Genomic DNA, 24737 nt, shown 5'->3' with positions numbered 1-24737 from the left:
AACTAGTGTTTGACAAGGGAGTCAAGAATACACAGTGGAGAAGAGTAGTCTCTTGGATAACTGGTGCTGGGAAAATCAGATATTCACATGTATAAGAATAAAGCTTAGCACCTTACGTTACAGCACTCCAAAAATTAACTTGAAATGGATTCAAGATGTAAATGAATGATAAGAAACAAAATTCTCATCATTTCAGCTCTTATGCCAAGACAGAGCTGTTGAGGTGGTGAAGGGCTGGGTAGAGAGTAGTCCTGGAAATAATAGCCTGTGTGTGTGGAACAGACTTTCTTTAGTAGTCTGGAATTATCCCTGTGATCCTTTAAGACTAGCCACTTCCATCCTTACATTTGTAGACACAGCTAGTACCATGCATGCTGCCAGCAATGCACTGCTTTGTCTCCTCAAACTCCTAGAAGCTCTAGGTGGGACCCAGTGGGAAGGGTGGAGTTTTGTGGCACTGATGCTGCCCTGTTGAAACCAGGTGGAGGGGAAAGAGACAGGTACCATTCCAGCTTCACTGGGGTTCAGGTATATTAGTGTTGGTGTTGGTGTTGGATTTTTCAGCTTTTACCCTAACACGTCTCAAACGTTTAATTTCTGTCCTGCAGGTCAACGTGTCTTCCAGAACATTTCCTCCTTTCCCAGAAGTGCCCTCCATGTCATAACCCGTGGGCTGTCCTTTATCACCATCTGTGGGCTTTGGGCCACCCCATCTTCTCCAAACTGGGGTCCTCTGGGACCTCACCCTCCACCTCCACCATCTGGAAAGATGATCTGAACAGTATGAGTTGACTTATAAAACACGTTTTGTCTTTTACTTGTTATGTGTTTGGAGAAATTGCAGTGATGGCACCACAGGGCTTTCAGGTCAGCCTGAGTGAGGACGTTGTAACGTTCTTCAAGTTTCTCAGGACATGCAAGAAATGGGCAGTCATTTCCACATAGTGAGCTGGGCAACACGTGTCTCTGATAGAGAAGGAAAGAGGCCTTATACATGCTGACAGACATAGCACTCCCTAGGATGTAGGTTGTACAGAGACCATGTGCTGGGCTCTCTGAAGGATGAGACACACCCCTCACTTTATTTCTAGCTAGTTGAGACCTGAGCTGTTCACAGCTGCTTGATTAGTTATAAAAACACCTGAACCAGGGGCCTGTAAACCTTCCTCAAGAGACAGGATCAGATCTCACTCTTGTCTTCGAGGGTCACCCGAGGCATCTGAAAAACTCTCTGCCCCTGGTAAGGGACCTGAGAGTGTGAATGAGTTGAATATAATGAAACATGTGGTGGATGGTTTGTTTTTCTTCCACACAGTCTATGCAAGTCAGAATTAACCTCCATCCACCTCCAGCCTTTATGAGACCCAGAATGTGGTGCAGCTCCCATGGGCAATATCAGTTGTGTCTCTACCAAGGATGCAGAGAAAGACAAGGCAAATTCTGTTGCCCATTTCAGTTGCAATGCTTTCTGGAAACTTTTATCTGGCCTTGTCTGGTTTTCTTTTTCCTCTGGTGTCTTTACTGTTTGATTTACATCCTCACAAGCCTCCAGGCTTCTCCAGTTTAAGATCATCATATTAGCTAGTGCCTCTGGAAGCCACAAGTGCATGGAGGCTGAGGACCTCGTCTCTCTCTCTTTGTGTTTGTGGAAATAACTTGAGGAGGATGACACTTCACTGCAGCCTCAAGTCTTCTGGAGCATCTGACTCTTTCCACACCTTCTTTACATGGGATTATCCTTATTATTTTCATTTTTTTCTATTTCAGTGTAGGCGATGAATTTGTTCAGAATGTCTGTGATGAGCCTCGTGACTGGAAAAGACGAAAACCCTTTCCAATTTTATATTGTGTGCTTTGTGCAGTGCTGAGTGTTCTTAGATAAATTTCAGAATTCATTATTGATCTTTCTGTGTTGGTAAATGTGTGATAGAGAATTTCTTCAGTTGTCCCCTAGGTGGAAATACTCTGAATTTTCAGAAGTGGCACGTGTAATAAAAAATGTACGTGGAACTGCAGTCGTGAAGGGAGAGAATCAGTGATTACCTGGGCCAGTGATTACCTGGCCAGTGATTACCTGGGCCAGTAGGGCCAGTACATCACAGAGTTCTTCAGTTGTGTTTATATGAGCAAGTTCTCTTCTGTCGTGGGAGCAGTTGTAACTGGTACTTTGTCTCATGATATCTCATGGGGGTTTTACACCTGAAATCGAGACATGTTTCTGTTCATTCTTTTATGTAGAATTTCTACCTCCCTTTTTCAATGGGACAAAATAGCTCTGCAACTCATATTATATTTAAAAGCTGAATTACCTGTGAATTAAGATAAATGTGCTTGAGACCAATGAATGGGCACAGGTAACGCGTTTCTCTCAGAAAACACATTTTCAGGCCCCCTGCAGGACTCCAGGAATCCCCATCTCCTCAGAGGTCTCTGTGGCCTTGCACAGAAGATGTCTTTGTCAGGGAGGGAAGCAGAGTGAGGACAGGCATGGGATGGCAGGTTGAGCTTTGACCCTGGGGTGGCCCTGAATCTCTGTGTAGTGCTGGGCTTTTCTCTAATTCCTTCATGTTCTGTCTGTTCTCAATGTGCAAATAAAAAGTGCAGATCTGGTAGAAGAGAACACCAGAGGGATCCTGGACACAGATGCCTGCCTCTCTGGAATACGCTCCTTTATTAGACTGGCATTACTGCCATCAATCTTCTAGAATAAGACTCCTTGGCTTTCTGCATTTATAAACATGGGCAGTGACGTGTGGTGACAGTAGTTTTTCCTTATGGCATCTGGTACCTTCCGGCTGTAGGTGGGACCTTGTGGGAGGGTAGAGTTTTCTGGCACTGATGCTACGTTCTGCTAGAACCCATGAATGAAAAAGGCTCCAGGTGCTGACACCTGCTTCATTGTGTTTCAGCCTCTGTGGGCGTTCTGCTTCTGTCTGTCATACCAACATACCTGTCACTTCTGTTCTGTAGGTCCCTATGGATGTAAGAGGACCTCCTCTTTTACCAGGTCCATCCTGCAGGCCCTTCCCCACACATCCCCTTTATCACTGTTCATGGACTCTGTAAGCCACCACCAGCTCCTTAGTGTCCTCAGTGACCTCCACCTTGACTATTTGTAAGATTATCTGAACAGTATGAGTTTACATGTTCAGCATGTTCATCTTCTGTCTTGTTGAGTCTTTGAGAAGATGTAGAGATGGCCTCACAGGCTTTGCAATGTAAGGGTGCTGCTGGCTGAGGATACTGTTAAGATTCCTCAAGTTTCTCAGGACATACATATGTTGGGCTGTGTCATTTTCCATTACTGAGCTGGGCTGCAGGTGTCTCTTGTGGAGAAGGAATGAGCCTTTTCATAGAAAAGCAGGCGTATCAGTTCTGTAGACGTGCCATGTACAGAGTCCATGTTCCTGGCTCTGTGAGAGATGAGGCACATCCCCCTCAGGGGCTTCAAGTGTCCTAACCTGCAGAGAGTAACATGCATTAAATGACACAGAGCTTCTGATCAACAATAGTGGAAGCTCCAGTAATGGGTCCTCAAGTACAAAAAATGGAGACAGGAATCTCATGGGAATGAATTGGAGGAAGAGCTGAGATGGTGCAGAGGGAGGAGCTGAGATGGTGAGATGGTGTTGGACTCAGTGAGATGGAGTTGGAGGCCATTTCTGGCAGGCCTCACAACCTGGGCAGGGATAGTGAGCGCAGTGTGAAGTCCACACAGAGCTGCTGCATGGGTTCAAGGATAGTTCATGCAGGTATCATCTCTGAAATGTCATTGTGGCCAAAGTGCACCTAGTTCATTATCTAAATAAAGACTGTTGTTTCCCTTGGTTTTCTGAAGGTTCTGGATCCGTGTGAAAGAATGTCCTGGAGATTTTTAGTTTAACTTGGTTCTTATGGGATGCTTGTCTGCCTAAGTTTGTGTGCCTCTGTGAGACTAAATGTGATGAAAGGTTGTAGATTAGCTGTGTGGCTTTCTTGGCTTTCAGCCTGAGTCGGACTCTTAGCGGGGAATTCAGAGTCGACCAGGAAATGCCCCTGCTGGACTCTTGTCACCGCACCCCTGAACCTACTGTCACTATCCTGCATGAAGGTTTGCATCTCTGAAACTTCCCTCACAATTTCCGGAGGCTTTGCCTGTGATCCTGCTGTCTCAGCCCTAATGCCAGCTCTCAGTGGGGCCATCTCAGAGTCTCAGCTTTGTAACCTGAGAAGCAGGGACGATGTTGGTCTCTGAGGTCACTGTGATGGAGAGGTGGTTAAGCACATAAGGAATCTGTAAAATGTATGGGAATAGTGGGCATTCACCCTTCTCAGTGTGGAAATGAATGTATCTGCACACAGATCATCAACAGATGTTCATTCAATTTCATGAAACTAAGGGTATAATGCCTGAGACTGGGAGATTGGCAATTCCTGTTTCAAAGATACAACAAAGACCCCTGTGTTTTTTCTATTAAAATTCAGGTCCTACTTTACAAAGAAGGAAAAGATAAGTATGAAAACGAGAATTCAGGGATCTACATCTAAGATCTGAGGTAGACACACAAATGCAACCACACAAATATGTGCTCATCCAAGGCCACAGATGTATTGTAGAAGACAAAATGCACAGAGGAGAACAGAAGATCCCTTTGCAATAACTCAAAATCACTTTGACATAGAGGGTAATCAGTTTGAAATTTGAAGAGGACACTGAACCATTACAAACCAGCTGTGGTTATTATATATTTGGAGATGGTGTCTAATCTGCCTCTTGTAGTCTTAATGCTTTCCCTGCCCACCCCGTCCCCTCCACTTTGTCTTTCCTAATGTCCCCTAATACACTTGTCACAGTTGTGTTTCTGTGTCAGCGTCTGCTTCCAGGAAAATTGACACTCATTCCACATCAAGTGTACACTTTGGGTTCCTGTATATGCAGTTAACCAACAGGTAGAACGTACAGTATTGCTGGAAGAAGACAGATCATTCTTTGGGGTTGTATTGTCTGGAAGGGACCTATAGTTCCATCGAGGAGTTGGATACATCCTTTAGGGAGCTCTGGTGGTGGTGGTTAATTCTGTACATAGATACACATGAACACATGGCGCATGTGCCAGTTGATGGGGTTTGTGCTGATGAGCAGGGCAGGTATCTGTCTCCAGGAAAGGGTATATTCTGTTGGTGAGGAATGGATTCAGAAGACCAGCAAGGAGGCCCTGAATTAATTCAGCTATTGTGCCCTTGTGCACCTTACCAGCCCCCAATAGCACCAATCCAGGTGGCCTCCAAGGGGGCAAATGGCGCAATTTTTGTGGTGAGTCACATGATGTCCCATAAAGCTCCCCCCCTTTTGCCATATTGAGGCATGGGCAGGGCAGAGGTCCGTGGTCTGAGATAGGTTCTTTCGACACCACCCAGGAGAGTTGGGTGTAAGCATATGGCTCCTTCTACATAGGCCAATCCAATCCACTTTGCCCCAGGGACCCTGGACCCAGTGAGCCCCTTTTTCCTCCCAGCTTAGGGAAGCATCCATCCCTCCAGAAGCTTTTGGGTCATGGCTTGGCCACCAAGGGTAAATGTCTGGCTGTCCACATGCTGCCAGCATTGCTATAGCAAATGTCAATATGGGCAGCTGCTGTACAGGGGATTCTCCTCCATTGTGATCAGGGCCTGGGACAAAACATGACAGGAGAGAGCACAGTGCCCTGTGCTCCTGGACAGGGCTGCATGCTCAGAACAGATAGCCTGAAGACTGGGGAGAGGTGGAGAAGAGACAGGTAAGGAGAGAGACACTGGATGAGTGATAGGGGAGTTGGGCAAGTAGAGAGTGAAAGGAAAAATAGAGAGAGATATGGTTAGAGAGAAAGAGAGACAAAGAGGAAGTACAAGGAGGAAAGTAGAGACCTGGTCCAGGTAGGTGGACGGGATGAGACTGGTCAGGGGAGAGGGGATGTATGAAGTGGCTCTGAGTGCTGGGGCAGAAAGGGCTGGTATCATGGGCATCAGAGTTCCGTGACTCCAAGACTCCAACATCCCTGGGGCCAAGCTTTGCAGAGGCCATTGCATTTGAAAAGATGGGTATCCCTCATTTCTCCTGGAATTGTGGGACTCAGCCTCATGTTCTGTCATGGAGAGGGATGTCTTGAGGGAGAGTGTGCTGCTCTTTGGCAGGCAAACTCCAGAGCCTGCCCTGTGGGGAAGTGACCTGGAGCCATCTCCCTCACTGCAGGCCCGGTTGGATTTCCCTCCTCCCCCCACCATCTGGCCTTCCTCATGTTCTGAACCCAGGCATCAGGCATTGTGTTGCTCCAGGTCCTGCAGTCTGGACCTGGCAGAGGTGGACTGCTGATATTGATAAAAAAATATTTGACAATAAGGTCCATATTCTCCCTCTGAAACTAGCTGTGTGCATCAAAATAGTGGGTTGCTATCCTCCTGTCTACAACCAATCTGAGGATTCCAGAAGGCAGGTGAATCCTTTAAAATACCATAGTCTTCTCTTACATCAAATTCAAAGACATTTTCTTGTCCCAGCTTTCTTTTAATTCTGAAGAGATGGCAATTAGTAATTGAAGGCATAATGGTCCTATTGGAAATTGACCTATATGACTGATGGACATGATTGAATCCATCTGTATCGCTAAAGCACATTTCATTGGAAATATTAGCCAAGGATACATACCGTGAATTCATAACAGATGTATAGCTCCCTGTAAGTTGCATTCTGACCTTGTAACATATGTGTCATCAAAGATATTATTAGTGACTTTTCAGATAAGCTCTCAACATCAAGATGTTGAGAATCGGTATAAATGAATTTCACAGATTCTAATTAGAATGATTTTCATTTTTTTTCTTTTTTTGAGAGTGCCCAAGCTGGAAAGAGGGGAGAGAGCAGGAGACACTGAATCTGAGGCAGGCTTCAGGCTCTGAGCTGTCAGGACACAGCCTGACGCGGGGCTCAAACTGAGGGACTGCAAGATCATGACCTGAGTGGAAGTCGGACGCTTAACTGACTAAGTCACCCAAGTGACCCAGGAATGATAGTTTATTGGCAAAGAAGGAGAAATTAAAGATAACGTAAAGGATGTCGACTTTTAATTGAAATATTCTTCACACATTTGTTGTATTAGTTTTAGGCATACATTGTAGTCATTCCATATGTCTATAAATTATGTTGTACTTAAGCACAAATGTAACTATCATGTGAAAGCATGCAACAGTATTATTACAGGATTGACTCTATTCCATTGGCTGTACCTTGTATCCCTAGGACTCATTCATTCCATAGCTGGAAGCCGGTCTCTCTCTCTCAAAGTTGTCAATTCTTTATCTAACCTATATACTTTGGTGGTAAACACAATTACCTCTTGTTCAGCATGTGTAAATTGGCGGCCTATTTTTCTTTGAACATTGCTTAAAGCATGACAAATGATGTCATTACGTTAATAAATTCGGTTTAATTCTTCACTCACAAGAAAGGAGAAGGAAAAGATTTCTTTGTGTCCCAGGCCCTGTCACTAAGACCCTTCCCAATGTGGAGAACAGGCTGAGTTGCCCAGAGCACCTTTGGTCCCTCAGCTGAGCGGCCAGGGCCTTCAACATTGCAGGAATTCCCATGGTGGCCAGCAGAGAGAGCTTGAGCACCACAGACCTGGAGGGGCGGGTTCCTCTGCCTGGGCAGTGATGGCCAGCAGAGGGCGCACCATCGGCTTTTCTGACCCAGGGCATCTCAGAGCCCGAAGGGCTTCTGTTGCTTCCAGAGGACTCAGGGCCTCTGCTCCTGTCTGAGTATAGAGAGCAGAGCTGCGTTTCCAGTGGGTTCTGCCACCTGCCCCAGGGGAGACCTTGGGAGCTTTGCAGCAACTTGGCATCTCCTGAGTCGCCAGAGAGAAGCTGCCACGTTGTACTGAGTGCTAAGGAGGGGGCGCTGGGTGGCTTCCCTGGGCAAGCTGGTTGCTGAGCTGCACAGGCCCTTGCATTTTCTGGGCTGTTCCCGTGTTTTATTCCTCCCCTTCCCGGACAGTATTTGAACGAGACGTATTTTACTAAAGGACTCGTGGATTGCGGGGTCCTACAACATCACCTCATCGATGCAGTTGATGGTTTGTTCCAGATTCAGGCTTGTTTCCGGGAAGAAACCCTGACAGAAATTCAAAAGAACGGGAGCTGCATTCAGTTAGGACGTGAATACATGAAATGCTTGTCTCAGGACCTCCTAGAAGAATGAGCTGGGACCCACTTTCCGAGTCCTGCGGGAACCAGAGACTGAGGTAAGGGCACAAACTGTCCCCCACATCATACACGCTTTAAAAAAAATTTAATGGTTATTCTTTCAACCTAGTGAAGTGATTGAAAAGTACAGAAAACCTGGTAGGTCCCTGTTATTAACCTTATGTTATCTTTTAATTTAGATTCCAGTGAGTAAAGCTACAGTGTAATATTGGTTTCAGGTGTACAATATAGAGCAACACTTCCACACGTCACCCGGTGCTCATCCCAGGTGCACTTCTTAATCCCCAGCAGCTGTTTCACTCATTCCCCCACCTCGCTGTGGAAGCCCTCAGTTTGTTTCCTAGTTAAGAGTCTGTTTGTTTGTCACTGTCTCCTCCCCCCGCCTTGTTTTGTTTTATTTCCATTTGTTAGTGAAATCATCTGGTATTTGTCTTTCTCTGACAGGCTTATTTCACCCAGCATAACATTCTCTCTCTCCATGCACCTCGTGGCAAATGACAAGATTTCATGTTTTTATGGCTAAATAATATTACATTCCATATACTACATCTCAATTTATTCATCAGTTGATGGATGCTTGGGCAGTTTCCGTAATTTGGCGGTTGTAGAAAATGCTGCTGTAAACATTAGTGTGCATGTATCCCTTTGAATAATTATTTTTGTATTCTTTGTGTAAATACCTCGTAGTGAAATTGCTGGATCGTAAGGTAGTTCTATTTCCAGGTTTCTTTTTTTTTTTTTTGACGAATCTCCATGATGTTTTCCAGAGTGGCTGCACCAGTTTGCATTCCTACCCAGAGTGCAAGAGGGTTCCTCTTTCCCCACATCCTTGGCAACACCTGCTGTTTCATCATTCATTGATTTTAGTCATTCTGACAGATGTCATGTGTTATCTCATTGTACTTTTGAATTGTATTTCCCTGAAAATCAGTATTGTTGAGTATCTTTCCATGTGTCTCTTGGCTATGTGTATGTCTTCCTTGGGAAAATGTCTATTCGTGTCTTCTGCCCATTTGTAATTGGATTTCTCATTTTTTGGGTGCTGTATAACTTTATATATTTTGGACACTAACCCTTTATCAGATGTCGTTTGCAAATATCATTCTCTAGGTGTTTTAGGTTTGTTGATAATTTCCTTGGTGACGGAAGCTTTTTACTTTTACAAAGTCCCATTATTTTTGCTTGTGTTTCCCTTACCTCAGGAGATATATCTACAAAGACGTTTGTACAGGCAATGTCAAATAAGATACTACCCTTGTTATCCTCTGGGATTTTTATGGTTTCAGGTTTCACATATAGGTCTTTATCCATGTTGGATTTATTTTTGTGTATGTTGTAAGAAAGTGGTCCGTTGTTTTTGTTTTATTTTGCAGGTTGCTGTCCAGTTTTTCCAAAACCATATGTTGAGGAGACTTTTTTTTAAGTTTACATATTTATTTTTGAGAGAGAGAGAGAGAGTATGCAGAAGAGGGGCAGAGAGAAATGGAGACAGAGAATCCCACGCATGCTCTGCACTGCCCTGAAATCATGACCTGAGCTGAATCCACAATCACACGCTTTGGTGAATGAGCCATCCATCTGTCCCAAGACTATCTTTTTTTTCCATTGGATATTCTTTCCTGCTTTGTTGAGAATTAATTGACCATATAGGTGTGAGTTCATTTCCGGGTTTCCATTCTATTGATCACTGCGTCTGTGTTTTGTTGTTGTTGTTGTTTTGCCAGTACCATACTGTTCTGATCAGTACAGCTTTGTAATATAACCTAAAGTCTGGAATTGTGATATCTCCAGCTTTGCTTTTCTTCTTCAAGTTTGTTTTGGCTGTTGGGGACTTTTGTCATTCCATACGAATTTTGGGATTATTTGTTCTAGTTCTGTGACAAATGTTTTTGTTAGTGTGATAGGGATTTCATTACATGTGTAGATTGTTTTGAGGAGTGTAGACATTTTAACAGTATTTTGTTCTTCCCATCCATGAACATGAAATGTATTTCCTTTTCTTTGTGTCCTCTTCCATTTCTTTCATCAGTGTTTCATAGCCTTTAGAGTACAGGTCTTTCACCTCTTTGGTTAGGTATATTCCTGGTAAATACCTTGAGGTATTTGTGAAGCTGTCAATGGGATTGATCCCTTACTTTCTCTTTCTGTTAACTCATTATTCATCTATAGAAATGCAATACATTTATGTACCTTGATTTCTGTATATTGTGACTTGTCGAATTCATATATCAATTCTATCAATTTTTAAGGGAGTCTTTCTTTCATGTTTTTTATAGAGAGCATCATGTCAGTTCCAAATAGCGAAAGTACTACTTCTTGTCGATTTGGATGCCTCTTATTTCTTTTTGTTGTCTGATTTCTGTGGTTAGGGTTTTCCGTACTATGAGGAATAGCAATGGTGAGAGGGGTCCTCCCTGTCTTGTCCCTGACCTTGGAGGAAAAACTTCCCATTTTCCCCATTGAGGATGAGAGTAGCTGTGGGTTTTTCCTAGATGACCTTTATTATGTACAGGTAGGTTGAGTCTCAATGTACTTTGCTGAGGGTTTTTATCAAGAATGGGTGTGACATTTTGTCAAATGCTTTTCCTGCATCTGCGGAAAGCATCATATTGTTCTTATCCTTTCTTCTGTTACTGTGGTGCATCATGTTGATTGATCTGTGAATGTGGAACCACTCTTGCAGCCCAGGAATATATCCCACTTGATTATGGTAAATGATTCTATTAATGTATTGTTGACTTTAATTTGAATGTATTTAATGAGAATTTCGGCATACATACTCATCAGGCTATTGGTATGCAGTTTTATTTAAAAATTTTTTTAACATTTTTAAAATGTTTATTTCTTTCCTTAGATAGAGTACATAAAAGTGAGGGAGGGGCAGAGAGGGAGAGAGAGAATCCTGGCCATGCCCCACACTGTCATGGCAGGGTCCAACGTGGGACTCGAACCCATGCACCGCAAGATAATGTCCTAATCTGAAATTAAGAGTTGGACAGTAAACCGACCGAGTCACACAGGTGCCGCTGCAGTTTTAGGTTTTAGTGGAGGCTTCATCTGGTTTTGGAGCAGGGTAATGATGGCCTCATAAGATGAATTTGTAAGTTTTCCTTCTTTTTTATTTTTTGTAATAATTCGAGGAGAATACATATTACCTCTTCCTTGAATGGATGGTAGAATTCATCAATGAAGCCATCTGGCCCTGAACTCTTGTGTTGGGGAGGTTTTTTTTAATTACTGATTTGATTGCTTTCTGTTTTCAGATTTTAGATACCTTCCTGTTTCAGTTTTGGTATTTTGTGTGTTTCTAGGAATGTGTCCATTTTTCTCAGAGTGTTCAATTTGTTGCATATAGTTTTTCATAATATTATCTTCTAATTATATTTTTGTGGTGTTGACTGTATTTCCTCCTTTCTTATTTGTGATTTTATTTATTTGAGTCATTTCTGTCTTCTTTGTGAAAAGTCTGACTAGGAGGTTTTCAAGTTGATTACTGCTTTCAGAGAACCAGCCCCTGGTTTCATTGATTTGGTCTAGTGTCTTTTTGGTTTCTATATTCCTTATTTCTGCCTTAATCTCTATTATTTCCTTCCTTCTGCCGTTCTTTTTCTCATTCCTTTAGTTGTAAGTCAGGATTGTTTGAGATTTTTCTTGCTCTTTAAGGTAGGCTTGTATTGCTATATACTTCCATCGTAGACTGCTTTTGCCGCATTCCAAAGGTTTTTTACCAGTGTATTTTCATTTTCATTTTCATTTGTTTCAGTGTATTTTCTCATTGATTTCCTGTTTGACCCATTCATTTAGTAGCATGTTATTTAACCTCCCTTTAGTTGTGGCCTTCCCGCCCCCCCTTTTTTGTGGTTGACTTCAAGTTTCCTAGTTTGTGGTCAGAAAAGATGCTTGGTCTGATCTCTGTCTTTGGGTACCTCTTGAGGCCTGATTTGTGACCTAGAATGTGATCAATTCTGGAAAATGCCCCATGTGCGCTTGAAAAGAATGTGTACTCTGCCATTTTAGTATGGAGTGTTCGGAATATATCTGTTAAACCCATCTGGTCCTGTGTGTCATTCAAATTGATTATTTCCTTGTTGATTTTCTGTTTATAGGTTCTGTCCATTGATGTGAGTGATGTGTTAAAGTCCTCTACTATCGTTATATTATTATAAATGTGTTCCTTTATGGTTGTTGTTAAATGTTTTATATACTTGGTGATCGCATGTTAGATGCATCAAAATTTACAATCATTGGATATTCTTGTTTAGCTGTCCCCTTTAGTATGAGATAGTGTCCGTCTTCATCCCTTGTTATAGCCTTATTTATTTATTTTTAAAATTTAATTCTTAGTTGACATACAGTGCATTCTCAGATTCAGGAGTAGAATTCGGTGATTCATCCCTTACATGCAACACCCAGTGCTCATCACAAGTGCTCTCCTTAATATTCGTCTCCCATCTAGCCTAGTGCTGACCCATCTCCCTCCATCAACCTTCAGTTTTTTCTCTAACATTAAGAGACTCATGTGGTTTGTTACCACTCTTCTTTTTTCCTGCCCCCTTCCCATGTTTTCATCTGTTTTGTTTCTTCAATTCCACATGAGTGAAATCATATATTTGTCTTTCTCTGATTGACATATTCCACTTAGCATAATACATTCTAGCTCCTTTGACATCATTGCAAATGGCAAGATTTCATTCTTCTTGAAGCTGAGTTATATTTCATTGTATATGCGTATGTATGTATATATGGACATACACATATGTACATATGTACATGTGCGTATACATACGTACACACACACACACACCACAACTTCTTTATACCTTCATCAGTTGACGGATACTTGGGCTTTCTCCATAGTTTGGCTACTGTTGATAATTCTGCTATAAATATTGGGTGCATGCAATGTCACTATTAGGTATTTAACAAAAGGGTACCAAAATACAGTCTCAGTTTTAAAGTTTATTTTGCCTGATATAAGTATTGCTACTGGCTTTCTTTTGACATTATTGGCATGATAAATGTTTCTTCATTCCCTCACTTTAAATCTGCAGGTGACTTAAGTCCAAATAAGGCTTTGTAGGCAGCATCTAGATAGGTCTTCTTTTTGTTTGTTTGTCCATTCTGACACCCTATCCAATGTCTTTTGATTGGAGCATTTTGCACCAGCATTGCAAAAGGGTTCTCTTTCCCTGAATCCTTGCCAACATCTGCCATTTCCTGAGATGTTAACTTTAGCCATTCTGATAGGTGTTAGGGGATATCTCATTGTGGTTTCGATTTGTATTTCAGTGATGACGAGTGAGATTGAGCATCTTTTCATGTGACCAATCTGGATGTCATCTTTGTTAAAGTGTCTCTTCATGTCTTTTGCCCATTTCTTCACTGGGTTATTTGGTTTTTGGGTGTTGAGTGTGATAAGTTCTTTATAGATTTTGGATACTAACCCTTTATCTGATATGTCACCTGCAAATATCTTCTCCCATTCAATTCAGTTGCCTTTTAGTTTTGCTGATTGTGTCCTCTGCTGTGCAGAAGCTTTTTATCTTGAGGACTGAATAGTTCATTTTGGTTTTTATTGCCCTTGCTTCTGGAGACATGACAAGCAAAAGTTGCTGCAGCCAGGATCAAGGAGGTAGATTGCCTGTTTTCTTCTCTAGGATTTTGATGGTTCCTGTCTTACATTTATATCTTTCATCCATTTTGAAATGTGTGTGTGTGTGTGTGTGTGTGGTTTAAGAAGAGTGTCCAGGTTCATTCTTCTCACTGTCCAGTTTTCCCAGTGCCATTTTCTGAAGAGACTCTTTTTTTCCATTGGATATTCTTTCCTGTGTTGTCAAAGATTACTCAGCCATATGTTTGAGGGTCCATTTATGGGTTCCTTATTTCATTCCATTGATGTCTGTGTCCGTTTATGTGCCTGTACCATACTGTCTTGATGATTGTGGCTTTCTAATACACCATAAAGTCCAGAATTGTAATGTCTCCAGCTTTGTTTTCTTTTTCAACATGACTTTGTCTATTTGGGGTCTTTTCTGGCTCCTTACAAATTTTAGGGTTGTTTGTTCTAGCTCTGTGAAGAATGCTGGTATTATTTTGATAGGGATTGCATTGAATGTGTCGATTGCTTTGGGTAGTATTGGCATTTTAGCAATATTTGTTCTTCTAATCCATGAGCATGGGATGCTTTTCCATTTCTTTGTGTTTCTTCAATTTCTTTCATAGACGTTGTATGGTTTGTTCCTTTATTTTTTTAATGCGTGTTTTTTTTTTTTTGAGAGAGAGAGAGAGAGAGAGAGAGAGAGAGAAAGAGAGAGCGCATGAGCAGGGGAGGGGCAGAAAGAGAGAGAGAGGGAGACACAGATTCTGAAACAGGCTCCAGGGTCCAAGCTGTCAGCGCAGAGCCCATCGTGGGACTTGAACCCACAAATGCGGGATCATGACCTGAGCCGAAGTCAGCGCTTAACTGACTGAGCCACCCAGGAGCCCCTCTATTGTTTTAAGTGTACTGATCTTTTACCTCTTTGGTTAGGTTTATCTCTGGGTATTTTATGGTTTTCAGTGCAGTTGTAAAGTACATCAGAAATCCTTGATTTCTCTCTGCTGACTCATTATTGGTGTATAGAAATGCAATCAACTTCTGTATATTGATTTTATATCCTGATACTTTCCTGAATTCCTGTATCAGTCCTAGCAGTTTTTTGGTGGAGTCTTTTGGATTTTCCATGGAAAGTATCATGTCTGCGAAGAGGGAAAGTTTGACCCCTCCTTGCCAATTTGGACACCTTGTATTTCTTTTTGTTGTCTTATTGCTGAAGCTAGGACTTCCAACAGTTTGTTGAATAACAGTGGTGAGAGTGGACATCCCAGTTGTGTTCCTGACCAGAGGGGGAAAGCTCTCAGTTTTTCCTCATTGAAGATGATATTAGCTGTGGAACTTTCTATCTGCACATACTGATATTGAGGCAAAATCCTTCTATCCCTCCTTTCATGAGGGTTTTTTTTTTCATCAAGAAAGGATGCTGCCTTTTGTCAAATGCTTTTTCTGCATCTGTTGAGAGGATCATGTGGCTGTTATCCTTTCTTTTATCATTGTGATGTATCGCATCAGTTGATTTGCAGATACTGAATCGGTTGTGCATCCCAGGAATAAATCCAATTCATTGTGGTGAATAATTATTATTATGTATTGTTGGATCCCATTTGCTAATTTTTGTTGAGAATTTTTGCATCCAGGTTCACCAGGGAAATTGGTCTGTAGTTCTCATTTTTAGTGGGGTTTTTGTCCAGTTTGGACTCAAGGCCATGCTGGCCTCATAGGGTGAGTTTGGAAGTGTTCCTTCCATTTCTCTGGCCATGACCTTATCTTGCTCTTTCATTTGGGATGCATTCCTCTTCTCTTGGTGTTTTGGCTATTTGCCTTCTCTGTGTTACAAAAGCTCATTATGCTACCTGCCTGTGAGATGAATGGGTTTATGAAGAGGAGGTCATCTAGTGTCCAGGACCTGGCACACCAGGGAGTGTCTGTGGTGTGTGTTGCATGCACTGTTTTGTGTTATGGCTGCACTATCCTTCAGGCCAGTTGTATGGACAATGTATGGTCCTTGGCCAGAATGTGCTGAGTTTTGTCTAGGTCGGCTCCGATCTGCTTCTTGAATGAGACTTGAAACGACTGCCACTCGAAGTGAAGCTCTGCAGAACTGTCCGGTCAAGAGAGGTGGTCATGGGCTTCCGCTGGTCTTCTGGGGAAGGGGACACCTCCATTGGGACTGAGGCAAGCCTGATTGACCTAGAAAGCCAGTCTCGCCAGAGCACAGGATGGTGGGGTTTGTGTAAGCGGCTTAGGCAGCCAGTGTGGAGATGACCTTGTTTCCGGCAGATGGCTCTGTGTTTATGCTGTGGGGAAGAGGAGGAAAATGGCGCCACCCAGCTCCTCTGTCCTAGCTCCTTTGTCCCCTCGTTGTGAACACTGCCTCTCAGGGATGCTCTCCGTGATGAGTGTATAATCTCCCCACTGTGTGCACCAGGCGATGCACAGATCACTGTTTCCATGCCATCTGCATGCAAGTAGTTTGCTTCCTTCTCTCAAGGATTAGGCCAGTGCCCTCATGGCTGTATCCCAGCCAATCCTGCTAAATTTTGAAACTCCACATTCTCGGGGTACCTGGATGGCTTGGTTAAGTGTCTGACTCTTGATCCTGGCTCAGATCATGACCTCATGGTCGTGGGCTTCTCTCTCTCCCTCTATTCCTGCCCCTCCCTTGCATGTGCTCTCTTTCTGTCTCTCTGAAAATAAATAAACTTAAAACAAATTTAGTGGCATGGAATACCTTATTTAGGCAAGATTGCCTCCTTGAGGGGAATGGCAGGGATCTATCAGTTAAATTTCCAGCACTGACTAGGAAATTCTTTGCTGATTGGTTAAAGGTTACATTCCTGCAGGAATGAAATTAGGTTAATGACATGGGGCCTTTACATAAGTAACTCCATGATGGTCCTGTGGGTTTTCTTAACATTCGAAACCCAAATTTTTACACATCCATTTTTTATTAAAAATATAGCCCTAAATAATATGTTAGCCATCTACTGCTGTCCTGATGATCATATCCTGTGAAACTGTGACCATCTCCTAATCATAGATGAAGATCAACTCTGTGGCTCTAAGATCTTTGTGGCTCTAAGCTACTTTGATCTATGTTACTAAGGTCTTTGTGAGTCTAGGTTACTGCTGGCCTTTTGAAATCTTTGACCCAGGGACCCCCAGCCAGGTTGCTGAGCCATCACTTAGGCACAGAAGCACCCTTTCCAAGTCACCTCTTCCTAAAGCGTTGTCTTTCCCTCTTATACTTCTGGGTCTTACCCTTTTGCAGATCACATGCTGTGATGGACACCCCCTCATGCAAACCTGTCAAAGTGGACCAGAGAAGGCTGCTTGCCTGTGACTGCCACTTCATGGTCACATATTTTCCTTCTGAAACCCCTTGAACACACTATCGTTCTTCCAGCCTTTGAATATCTCTTTGATTTGGAAATATTTCATTCTCTTGATTTCCTGCTAAAAATATGCGTGAAAATATTAAAGCAAGGATTCTTTACAATAAGTGAGCCAGTCACAATGATCCATCTGTCCGTGTGTACATTTTTTTTTTTGACAACGTTCAGGCATGATGTGAAGTACATTCTGTAAAATCTGAGTATCATTCATTATCTAGGATGACCACCTTTATGGAAAGCCGTTCAATGACATGCTCGTTCAAGATCAGAAAAACACTTAATTTACATACCACATAATACAGTGGTATATACATATGTTATTATCTTAAAATATGTAAAATAGATGTTTCTATGAATTGTATATCACACATTCAGTTTTCTGCACCATGAATTCTATTATTTAAATTAAATAATATTAAGAACAACAAGAATAGGTACATGTCCATCACTAGTAACTAATACTAGAACTAGTCATAAAATATTATGTGTTGAAAACATAAAACCATGATTACTAATAATCTTTTCATTTGTGATAGGCTTCTAGTTACCAAAAAAATTGGGAAGATAGTACTGACTCTCAACATACATCAGACTGTTTCCTGACTGTTGATGTCCTATGAGTTGATACATGTTCACAATCAATATCCTGAAGAGATATGGTAGTATTAACTAAAGTTTATATTTGTATTCAGATTGCTTTGGTTTTAACCTCTTCTGTCCCAGACTTATCCCAGCTGGCACATTACAGTCATCCTGTCTCCTTAGGCTCCACTTGGCCATGACAATTTTTAGATTTTTCCATATTTTTCACAAGGTGCAAAGTTTTGAGGGTACGTTTGTAGAATGTATTTTGTAGAATGATCCTTGGTTGGGATATGTCTAACGTTTGTTCAGATGCTTAGGCCAGAGTTACTGTGTTTTGGAGCAGAAGATCCAGAGGCATAATGCCATCCATAATTATCACTTCACATAAAGGTTGTTCACTCTGAAGATTGGGGTCTTTTGTGGTTCCGTACAAATTTTAGGACTGTTCTAGTTCTATGAAAAATGTTGTTGCTATTTTGATGGCGATTGCATTAATTGTGCCAATTGCTTTGGGAACTATAGACATTTTCATGAAATTTGTACTTCTGATCCATGAGTATGGAATATCCTTCCATTTCTTTGTGTCATCTTGTATTTCTTTCATCACTATTTTATAGTTTTCAGAGTACAGGTCGCTCACCACTTTGGTTAGATTTATTCATAGATATCTTATTATTTGGTGTACAACTGTAAATGCGACTGTTTTCTTAATTTCTCTTTCTACTGCTTCATTATTGTTGTCTAGAAATGCAACAGATTTCTGTACAATGATTTTGTTTCCTGTGACATTGCTGAATTCATTTATCAGTTCTAGCAGTTATTGGGTGGACTCTTTAGGGTTTTCTATATATAGTGTCATGTAATCTGCAAAATGTGAAGGTTTCACTTCTTCCAGACTTAGATTTGTTTTAATTTAATTTAATTTAATTTAATTTAATTTAAATTAAATTAAATTAAATTTTACTTTACTTTGTTTTGTTTCATTTCTTTTCGTTTCGTTTATCTGCTGGCTGTGGCTTGGACTTCCAGTACTATGTTTATTGAAAGTGGCAAGAGCTGGGGCACCTGGGTGGCGCAGTCGGTTAAGCGTCCGACTTCAGCCAGGTCATGATCTCGCAGTCCGTGAGTTTGAGCCCCGCGTCAGGCTCTGGGCTGATGGCTCAGAGCCTGGAGCCTGTTTCCGATTCTGTGTCTCCCTCTCTCTCTGCCCCTCCCCCGTTCATGCTCTGTCTCTCTCTGTCCCCAAAAAAATAAATAAACGTTGAAAAAAGAAATTTAAAAAAGTGGCAAGAGTAAACATCCTTGTCTTCTTCCTGATCTTATAGGAAGAGCTCTCAGATTTTCTCCATTAAGGTTGATTATAGTTGCGGGGTTTTCATAGAAAACCTTTATTACATTGATGTATGTTCCCTGTAAACCTACTTTAGGGGGTTATAATCATGAATGGATGTTGTACTATGTCAAATGCTTTTTCTTCACGTATTGAAATGACCGTATGGTTCTTTTCTTTTAACGTTCATTAATTTTGAGAAAGCATGAGCAGGGGAGGGGCAGAGAGAGAGTGGGAGACACAGAGTTCGATGGAGGCTCTTGGTTCTGAGCTTTCAGCACAGAGTCCAATGTGGGACTTGAACTCACGAATCATGAGGTCATGACCTGAGCTCATGTCGGACTGTTAAAGGATTGAGCCACCCAGGTGCCCCGATCAGATGGTTCTTATCCTTTCTCCTGTTGATATATTGTATCACATTGATTGATTTGAGAATATTGAACCATGCTTGCAGCTTGGGAATAAGTCCCACTTAATTGTGGGATATATTTACAGTTGTTATAGCTTCTTTTTGGATTGTACCCTTTACTGGTATATAGTGTCCTCCTCTGTTTCTTGTTATGTACTTTTTTTTTAAGTGTATTTTTTCTGATACAAGTATTGCTACTCCAGCTTTTGGTTTTTCATCCGTTCTTATACCCTACGTCTCTAGATTGGAGTATTCATTCCATTTACCTTCAAAGAAATGATTGATATGTATGTATGTATTGCCATTTTTTTTACCTGTTTTCTTGTGGTTTATAATGATTTTGTCCAATCCTTTCTTGTCTGTCTTTCATGTTTTGCTTATTTTCTTTAGTGATGTATTTTAATTTCTTTATCTTTATTCTTAGCATATTTGTGACTGGTTTTTGATATATGGTTACTGCTGGGTGTTTATATAACCTTTTCTGCATTTAGCAGTTTGTATTAAGCTGATGGTCATTTACCTTTGCACCCATTATTTTCTCCTCGCTAGGTTTTTGGTAGATGTTATTATATTTCAAATCCATTTCTCTGAGTTCCTTAACTGATTTTTTACAGAAATATTCATGTTTTACTTTATTTGTGTCTTTTACCTCTATACTGTCACTGTTGGTCTTTCCTTTCCATTCAGAGTTCATCTAATATTTCTTGCAGGACTGGTTTAGTGGTACAAACACCTTTAGTTTTTGTTTGGGAAACTCTGTGTCTCCTTCCATTCTGAATGATAGCCTTGCTGGATAGAGTATTCTTGGCTGCTGATTTTTCCATTCAGTACTTTGAATATGTGATGTCACTCGCTTCTGGCTTGCCAAGTTTCTGTTCAGAAATATGGTAGCTAGCCTTATGGGTCTTCCCTTCTAAGTGAGGGTCTCTTTGTCTTACTGCTTTTAAGAGTTTTTCTTTATTGTCACTGTAATTTGCAAGTGTGCTTACAATATGTCTGGGTGTTGGCCTGATTTTGTTGATTTTGATGTGAATTCTCTAGTCTCCCAGATGTGGATGTTTGCTTCCCTCCCCGAATTACAGAAGTTTTCAGCTATTGTTTCCACAAATAAATTTTCTGCCCCCTTTTCTCTTTCTTCCGGGACTCCTACAATATGAATATTATTATGTTTGCTGTAGTCACTGAGTTCACTTAGTCTCATCTCACGTTGCAGAATTCTGTTTTTTCTTTTTGGTTCAGTGTGATTAATTTCCATTACTCAGTCTCCGAGGTCACTGGTTTGTTGGTTTGCTTCTTCCATCCCTCTGTTCGTTCTAGCAAGCCTGTTTCTCCTTTATTGTGTCCTCAATGTCTACTGTATTATTTCTTATCTCTAGTCAGGGGTCTCACTCTTCTACTCATTTCGCAATTATAATGAGTATCCTTATGATCATTGCTTTAAATTCTGTATCAGGTATGTTACTTATATCTCTTTGGCTTAGATCTCTGGCTATGGCTCTGACTAGGACTTCATTGTGGATAAACATCTCTGTGTGTCCATTTTGTCTGTCTCTCTGGCTCTATTTCTCTGTGTTAAGAAAGTCATCTGTGCCTTCTGCTCATGAAACTAATAACGTTATGAAGAAGAGGTCCTAGAGACCTCAGTAGTGAATGTCTCCATTTATAGGAGCTGGACCTTCAGGAGGATATCGTATGGGTATTGCTCACTTCCTGCTGTTGTGTCTGGGTTACTTTTCCTTTCAGTGCAGGTGTCTGCACTGATTGCGTGCCTGTTGTGGGCTGTGCTTGCTCTCAGTGGTGTTAGTGGGACACAGGCCAGCTGTGGGGTGTTATGCCCACTGGGTAACTTGGGAGCAGGCAGGAGTGTTAGCAAAATTGCACAGGGCTACTAGTCCTATGCTAGATTTCCTGATGTCCTTTGGTGGGTGGGGACTGTGGACCAGCGGTGGAAACTAGGGGCTTGAGGATATGCACAGAGCATGTCTGTGCTTGGGGACATGTGGCTGGGTGAGACAGATGAGGGTGCCTGGATTTGCACAGCTGGGTGAGGTGCAGATGTACACAGCATGCTGTGGCAGCTATGCATGCAGCTTGTCGGGCAGTGTGCCCTTGTGGTTTTAAGAATGTTTGGCCTGAGACCAGCAGGCTTGGTGTCATGAGTCCCCCAGTGAACCCTTGGGACTGGCGCACTGCTAATGGGTTAGGTAGCAAGTGTCTGTGCAGCCTCACCCTCTGGTGGGTGCTTCTATGCTTATTCTGGGAGGCTGGGGGAGAAGAATGGTGGGTGTGAGCTCCCTCATTGTTGGAGAAGTCCTCCAACACACTCAGGAATCAGCATGAGTAGATCTGTCTCCTGTTGCCTCCACATTGTGTAAAATGCCATGTTTACATTGTCTGTCTACACAGGCTGGGACCTGGCTATCACTCATCCTCCTGGATCACCCAGTGCTGGGTCAGCTGACCTCCAAACCTCCAGGATCTAAACTCAAGGGAATTCAGCCCCTCTAGGTTTTAATGCCAAATGTTATAGAGATTAGTCTTCTTTGTCTCAGCTCCCTGGCGTGAGGGCTCACTTTCTCTGCCCATTCTGCAGGCAGCCAGCCTCCACCTTTCTGACCTTCCTAACCTTTCTGATGCAGCTTCTCTCTATTTAGGTGTGGAGTTTGTTCTGCCAGTCTTTGGATCGCTCTCTGGTTCACGGACTTGGATGTGGATATTATGTCATTGAAAACACGGGACAGGGTGAGCTCAGGGTCCTCTTACTCTGCTATTAATAATTTTTTAAATGTCTTGTTCTTTTGGATTGTTGAGACACGGGCAGACAGACTCATATCACACATGCACTTCAGGATTAGAAAGGAACTTCACCACATTTGCTTCTATTATTTTATGTTTTGAAACTCTCTTTAATGAGGTATAATTACATATAACAAATAGCCTCAAGTTAAAGAGTATAATTTGATGAGACATGAGGGTACCGGACCATGGGTGCAGCACCATGAAATGATATGGTTTCTCCCTAAACCTTCCATCACGATCCCTTTGTGTCTAATTCTAATGTTACTTTTGAAGTAAGGACTACTTTTTTTTTCATGTTTTCAGATATTGCCCAGGTGTCTGAAAGCCTGCATTGAGGTATCTCCTTTTCCGATAGTCTATATTCCCATAAGTATTACATTCGGTCTACCTTTGGACTTTTGCTTCTATTGTGTCTCTATGTATGTCCACATACTTTTGTTGTACTACTTTAATGATGAGGTCCTCATCATCACTTTAATTTTCACTAAATGGTATGAGCTGCAGTTCCACTTATGACAGAATGCACAGGCTTCCTGTGTTAGGTATTCAAAAGCAAGGCAGATATCCTGAGTACTTGAGCTGAGAATGTCACCCTGTCTTTTTGCCAGCCATCTTCCCTTCCCTGGGAGACAAGAATCTCCTTTTGTTCACACAGAAATTGGGTGAAGTCAGTAGAAAACATTCCCTTCTCTCCTCTTCCCTTTATCTCTCAAACTCCTCGTTGCTACCTTCTGCCTTTCCCTTTCTCTGACTCAATACCCCAGGCCCACTGTTCCTCTCCAGCCACGATCAGGGCATCCTCCAGTTTCTGGCCTCTGCCCTGTCCATCCCTCAGTGAGAAATCTGGAGGAGGATTATGCAGTTCACAGGATTGATCAAGAAATATGTGATCCTCAGAGCCCTCCTGCACAAGGTTTCTGTCTGTGGAGACATGGCACCCTGGGTGAGGATCTGACTCCATGTGTGGCCTCATCACTCATCTCCCACAGTCACTGCTGGTCCCTGATCCTTACCCACCATTAGAAATCAGCCATATGCTAGGGTCAGGTACCTGTCTATCTGACCCCAAGCACCAGGAGACAGTGAATATTTCTAAAATAAATGAGCACAAGCATCCCATGCATCTAGATATAGGAAGTTACCATCACCCCAGAAAACTCTCTCGGTCTCCTCTGCAAAAAGGGCAATCTTGCTACTATCCTCCATCACCGCATTTTCTGCTAGTTACCTGTATGTACAGGAACCTCACTGTGTGCATTCGATGGGGGGGGGGGTGAGAGTAGGTCCTCCTAGAAGCAGACACTGAAACAGAGACATAACAGTGAAAGTAGTGTTAAGGGATACTAAGAAGGACAAAGTGGAGAGCACAGGGTGGGCAGAGAAAGCATGCAGGCAGATCTGACACAGTTTTAAGATATATAATCACCATACTCTGTCACCTCACACAGTCCTCTTCAAATTTCAAAATAGTTGTATAAGGCAGTGAGATATACGAGATTTGGGGTTATTTCCCTATGGTCTTATGTTTTCCTACACGCATTCCCTCTTCAGTAGTTAATCTGTGGCCTCAGATGAACAGTTTAGTGTGTGGATGCATCTGCAAGTCTATATGTAATGGAATATGATTGTCTTCAGATCTCAGATGTAGAACTGTGATATACACATTCTCGTAATTATCTTTTTCTTTCTTTGTCTGGTAGGGCCTGAATTTTAATAGAATAAGCGTGTCTTTGTCTTATTGTTTGAAGTGGCGATTCCCAGTCCCTGGGCTGAGGTGTTAACAGTTTTAGTTTAATGAACTTCTGTGACCATCTTTTTTTGATGATCATTTGTGTGGAGATATCTTAATTGAAACTGTGAGAAGGGTGAGTGGACAGTTCCCAGACATTTTGCAGATGCATTCTGTATTCAATGTATTCTTTTCATTATGTCCTTAGAAACAAATATTACCCCTGTTTCACAGATAACACAGCTCAGGCTCTGTGTAGGTCCCACTGAGAATTGGTATTCTGGCTGAGACCGCAGGAACACAGGCAAATCCTTGGGATATTGTGAGAGAAGTTTAAGGAGATAGATGCAAAGCTGTAGTCAGGTTATGTCAGGGGTCCAGCAGGGGTGGCATCTGGCCAGCCCTGAATTCTAGGTTGACTGAGGCTGAAGCCCAAAGCAGGCACTCAGCTGATCTAGATCCTGTCTTCACTTTTAGTCTCACTGAGGGATAAGAACTTAGGCAGACAAGCATTTCCTTAAGACCAAGTTAAATTTCCTATATATCCAGGGCATTTTTTCACCCATAAATATCCAGAACCTTCAGACAATGCAGGGAGACACCAACCCTTTTAGATGATCACCTAGGTGCACTTTGACAAATATGACATTTCAGAGAGGAACCCTGAATTGTGCACTGGG

At 42.1% G+C, this 24737-nt stretch overlaps 1 long non-coding RNA gene across 9 annotated transcripts in view; it reads left to right on the top strand.

Annotated features, from left to right (window-relative positions):
- Positions 1-6843: 6843 nt before the first annotated feature.
- The window catches only part of LOC128312314 (uncharacterized), a 57265-nt gene continuing 39371 nt past the window's right edge, over positions 6844-24737 (top strand). For all 9 annotated transcript variants that reach the window (XR_008291413.1, XR_008291422.1, XR_008291414.1 and 6 more), the window contains exon 1: positions 6844-8252. This is a non-coding gene — a long non-coding RNA (uncharacterized LOC128312314). The remainder of the gene's footprint in view (positions 8253-24737) is intronic.

Source organism: Acinonyx jubatus, chromosome D3 (genome assembly GCF_027475565.1).
Source record: "Acinonyx jubatus isolate Ajub_Pintada_27869175 chromosome D3, VMU_Ajub_asm_v1.0, whole genome shotgun sequence".
NCBI lineage: Eukaryota > Metazoa > Chordata > Mammalia > Carnivora > Felidae > Acinonyx > Acinonyx jubatus.
Note: the sequence above shows the minus strand (reverse complement) of the source record. Positions and strands in the feature narration are given on the sequence as shown.